We start from the raw sequence: 6,100 nt of genomic DNA on the forward strand, positions 1-6,100 counted from the left end.
CACTTTCCGCCTTAACTTGATTTTCGGTAAGGAGGGACTTCCTTGAAACTAAAAATACCATAAAAGCGGAAAGTGTCGTCCCTGATTAGCCTGTGCGAACTGCACAGGCTAATCTGGGATGACACTTTACACACGAGCATTAAGCCCAGTTTTCTCAGAACACGACTCAATTTCATATGATAATTACTCATTAACAAAAGTGTTCAGTACGAATCGATACCAATCGCGTTATTTCGTTACCTAATGCACAGTGTTTGTTTACTTTTGAAACTGTGACAAAAAGTTGGAAAGTTATCATTTCGATAATCTGTGAACAAGAACACTAAAGGAGTTGAAACGCTCTTCCTAACACAGTTGAAAAATTTAAATATTAATATGTACTTTTTTCTTAATTGGATTTAAGTGTTCCTTTGTTATTTCACATAATTTATGAAATCATATTTATAAAATACATTTATGGAAAAAATATTTATAATGTTTGTATGATCAGCGTTATAACACTTTCAAGCTGATGAATATTTGTATAACGTAGTAATTTAGCTAATAAATACAATGTTCCATCAAATATTTAATAATATATTTCTATCAAAATTTAAATTTTGTTTAAGTGTTCGTTAAGGTAATGTAGCAGTATACTTAACATATCACACATACATTATCATAACTCTTAATTTCTTTCAGATAAATTATATTTCATGAGAAATTCAAATGAAGATGTACATGTAACTTTAAAGGGTATGGCATACAATTATGACGACATTAAATTTCAAGTCGAACGCTTGATTTTATTACGTCACATTGAGAATATTATTGTTCTGTGTAAGTGCATGCAGTCCATCTGGAGGAGATATTTTTAGTTACAATTCTTTGCAGGCCAGTGACTTGATGAATTTTTCGAATTTAAGGAATTTACAAAAGTTAAACATAAATCCGTTGTGAATACCGTCGATGGCAAATTCATATTTTCAACGATAAACGCTCACGTTTAAAATAACATGTAGCCCTTAATAACAGCACCCGATTGTATAAACGCTGGTTAAAGTTACCGCTCGGTAACATTCAAACCTTGGTAAGTTTGCGGTTATTCAGGTATAGTAGTAACCTTCAAGGTAACTCGATTGTATAAACACGATATACCGCACTGTAACCTAACCGCGCATAGTGGAATTTAACCACCGGTAACTTTAACCAAAACATTCCCACAATGCATAATTTTCGCGCAAAGTGTCATGCTTATAAACAGCGACATGTATTTTTTTTATCAAATTCATTCACAAATGAATTCACAATAAAATAAAGTGTAAATTTTAACCATGAGTTCATCAAAATGACCAGGGACATTTTGATAATGATGGCGGGATTTGCATCATTTAGCGGAATCCCTGGTGCTTCCAAACTGCAAGAGAGTGCTTACAAAGACGTCTTTTCTTCTAGTTGTTCTAGATGTAACATAAAAATTATACATGGTCGTCGTAACATGCTAGACTATTCTTCTAATTTGGCTTATGTTTACAATAAACTTACTTACTTTCTTGTACAATAAGGGAATTTACCATAGACAAATAAAACATTGTACAAGTTTAAATATATCTTTGTATGCAGAAATCTGCAAATGCAACCGAGTTTACCAACGGCTATTATTTGTGTCGTGTTCTGAGAAAAATGGGCATAATGCATATGCGTAAAGTGTCGCCCCAGATTAGCTTGTTAAGTTCGCACAGGCTAATCAGGGACGACACTTTCCGCCCAAAATTGATTTTTGCTAAGAAGGGACTTCATTTTAACAAAAAATGTCATAAAAGCGGAAAGTATCGTCCCTGATTAGCCTGTGCGAACTGCACAGGCTAATTTGGGACGACACTTTAAGCACATGCAGTATGCCCATTTTTCTCAGAACACGACACATTTGATAAACTGCTCCGGTTCATTTTAACAGCAGTTATGTACATAGAGTACATGACGTAGCGTGTGACAAAGAAGAAAGTTTATTGAGTTCTCATTTGACTATAATGATATGAAGGCATAAGGGTCTTTATTTGACTATGCTAAAATAATTATCAAAGACTCTAGATGCAAACTCGTCAATTATTGAATTAAATGAATTATTTATGGATTTTAAAGGATTATTAAAGGTACGATACTAGTTCGAACGTGTTTTGTTTTTTGTTTGTACTTTTGTTGTTCCCTGTGCTCGGAGAAATGATTTTAAAATGGGCGCCATTGATGCATCGGATCACACACGGCATACCCATAACAGAATATAAGAAACACGTTCTGTGCGTCCTTAAATTCGTCGTCCGAAGTCGGAAATCGTATTGCCCTGTAAATTAAGTCAAATAAAGTGTCAGTCGCCGCAATTTGTTGTTTACTCGTCGAAATTGTAAAGGTCGTCGATGGTTAGCTTTTATAATGTCACGCGCCGCGGCCATTTTGTGTAAGTTACCTCTCGGTTACTTGTACTTACCCTCCTAGGGAAGAAGGGTATGTTTTAACTGGGTTTTAACCGATCGGTATAACTAACCAAATTTTATACAAACGCTTACCGACCAGTAACCAACATGTTACAGACTTTTAACCGCCGGTATGTGGTGTCACGTAATCGTTCATAGTTCATGGACGACACATAGTTACTAGCAATGTTCATTACTCTTAAATTACCGGTGTGTAGCCTATCATTCAATATCTCGTCATGCGCGTATTGCCAAGATGACGAGATTTGCATTAACTACCATTTTCTCGTGTCACGCATGGGACAAGTTGGTCCCTCTCTATTAATGTTGGTTTCTCTGCATAATATAGGATAACATATTCAACAACACCATATATCAGTTTCTAGTCCAATTTAATGTCTGACTTAACTAATATTTCAGTTATACAAATACGTTGTGATTGCTACATGATTGTGTCTTTTTCCAATTGTACGCCTCTAGGTCTAAACGCTAACTGCCTTTCTCCTTTTAACATTTGCCCCGTGAAACTCAGTTATGAATCCCATTGGTCAGTGTTCTATGCGTGGTTGTTTCTGATTGGATACATTACTTAAGATACTGAATCAATGAAGCCCTGGGAACGGGATAAACAAACCACTAAAATATTTACAAGCTTTATCCAACCTTTTGATGAGAGATTTAACTGAATAAACACTACTGCCTGACCAATACAAACATACCTGGCCTTGTGTCAACTATACTACATGTATTCTTTAATCTGTCCCTCATCGATAAGCTTATTTGAATATATGTGCACTTTGTGACTGTCATGTTTACTGGCCCTTTTAATAAAATTTTCAATATTTCTAATATAAGGTAAACCCACATATTCCACCTATAATTTCTAACCATAATGTGACAGTGGTTAACCGCCGGTTTAACTGTTTATACAATCGGGTGCAGGTGTCGTTAAAAAGCGGCCATGTGTTCCACATAGACATAACAATCGCGCTTAAAAACTTCGAGTACTTTATATAAGTTAATCCTGTGTTATCGATCGGGAAGACGATCACAGGGATCGATTTCTGCAAAGGTTTACTTTAATCAAAATAAAGACATATGTGTGTACATCTTCATATATCAACTGTAGAAAACAAAATGCATTAGCCCATATGAAGTGTAGATCTCTATATTAAATGTTTATACAGCTATTAAGGTACATATTCGATAAAACAACCATTTTGAATTGTGGTTAAACACAGAGGCGTAGCGAGCCCTTTAAGGATGTGCAGGCACATTTTAGGGGGTCCGCGGACACCCCACCCAGGAGAAAAGGCCTGTAGTGGGCGCAGACGCGATTTTTCTCATTATAGGTTTTAAAAATGAAATTTTCGTTTCGTTACAAACATTTTTAACATATATACAATTTTGGCAACATATGGCAATTCATATGATGAGAGGGACTTATGTTCCGACTCTTCGTAGAGGCAAAAGTATTGATCACCTTTTCAATGCCCGCTGCACTTTCCCGGTGAATGTGGAGCACTGCAAGCGCTGTAAGGCAATCCTCGCCAATGGTAGAGCGTATGAGTGTCTTAATACGCTTCATAGAGCTAAAGGACCGCCTGCAGGCTGCTGATGTTGCAGGCATGGTGTTCAGTTCTGTGAGTATCAGCTGAAAAGGCGGGTAACCGCTTCCACACGCGTTCTGTGCATCAAGCAGGGTTTTGGGTCGTTTGTCTGCATCCATAAGACTTCATCGGACCATCCATCGATTGGCTTCTCGGTCCAGCTGTTGACGTTCAACTGATATGTGTTTATCTGTGAACGACTGTACCCTCGATGGAAAAGAATACGACGCCGGTTATCATCTGGCAACGTTTCAACCGAACATGGATCTGGATATGACGGTGGAATATTACAGGAATTCATTAGTTTGAAATACTCGCGCCATAGTAAATAAAACTTTGCTTACCGCTATTCACATGCAGAGGAAACTCTGTCACTCGATCAGACGGTCTTAACAATATAATGGTTTTAAACCATATACGCTTGAGGGGTTACCTAATGCTATTAAAAATGCGCTACCTATTCTTATTTGGGTGCATTTGACTAGAGTAAAAAGACTACGTTTCTTTCTTAGTTTTGAATATGAACTCGTTGAATACGTTTAATGTCCAACATATTTGATGATTGATTTCCAAAAGAAAGGCGGGGGAGAATTCACACCTCACTTTAAAAATAGGGGTGGATTTTTCAGAAACAGAGGGGCAGTTATCAATTACCATTTTTATACGTTTTAGTTTTACTGTTTTATTGTTTAACCTTAAACACTATTACATACCGTCAGGTCAGTGAAATACTAGGGTTACTTCTGTGAATTAAAACAGCACTGTCCATAGTATTGCACTTAGATCTACTTGGAAAAAAAATGTTTTCGCATGATACTTCCGTATCACTTTAAATTATAAACACAAACATTTGATGATTTGCGCGCCGTTCATGATATTTAGGGATCGGCGCTAAACAATTTTGATTCAACAATTTATACAGCCACGATATTCATGCGGTTGACGTGACGTCATGAAGAACGATTTTCGCACACTTTTTGTCGAGAGAAAGGATCAACATTATTCAAAGCTAGAAAAGTCGCGTTAACATTAAAATTTCGGAAGTGTGTTTCGGATTTATTTTTGGAATTATGCTCATTTAAGAGTTCAACAAAACGTGTACGAATGTGTGTAATAAATTCAACGATAATTTTTTTAATGATTCACGGGTCGAATAAATGTTTGTCAACATTATGCACGAAATTTCCACGAGGATTACTACCGGTTGCCATCATTAGTTTTCTCAGTAACTGGTCACGATTTCATCGTGGAGGTGTACACCGTAGGGTCTGATTAGTGTCACGCGCTGATGACAAATACGTCACGCGTCGTCTTCATGACTTTACTGCATGTATTGACTGCCAATGTGCTTTCGCTTATTCAAAGAGTGCGCACTCATTGGCCAATATAGATTTTCTAACACAACGACGCTCCGCCTTTAGACTGTCTTTAGTTGAGTAAAGAGATACATGTTGTTGAGCTCGATTGGTCATTGTTGGCTCGGGTAGTACTTAAATGTACCCCGGGTACTCTTATGATGCTTAATTGTACCCCGGATGCGGAAAATATACTGAAACGTACCCGGGAATTTTAACGCAAAATTTGTAGTTGTCGGCTTTTTTTCAAATTAATTATGTTAATATCAATGTAAATATTCTGTAAAATGGACTCTATATTATCGAAACACCTACTTAAAAAGCATTGTAATGCAGGTTTTGTTCAAAGAGAATTTTGTTTTGTATGCCTTCGTGTGTTTTACGACATCGGGCTTTGGGTGGGAATAAAACTCGGGTACATTCAAAATTTGCCGGATACCTGTTAGTATTTTTGCCTTAAGTATACTTATGAGTACCCGGGGTACATTTAAGTAGTACCCGAGCCGACAATGGCCAATCGAGCACTATGAACGATCCATGATTTCTTGCAAGTTATGACTATAGCACATTTTTGACACGTTAGATTAACATCTGTAGTTAGACTATATAAAACACATATGGTTTTACCACATGACAGACGGATTGACAGCATAATAAACTGTTTGAACAATTTTTAAATCTTGAG

The sequence above is a fragment of the Dreissena polymorpha genome, chromosome 11 (assembly GCF_020536995.1).
Source record: "Dreissena polymorpha isolate Duluth1 chromosome 11, UMN_Dpol_1.0, whole genome shotgun sequence".
NCBI classification, from domain to species: Eukaryota; Metazoa; Mollusca; class Bivalvia; order Myida; family Dreissenidae; genus Dreissena; species Dreissena polymorpha.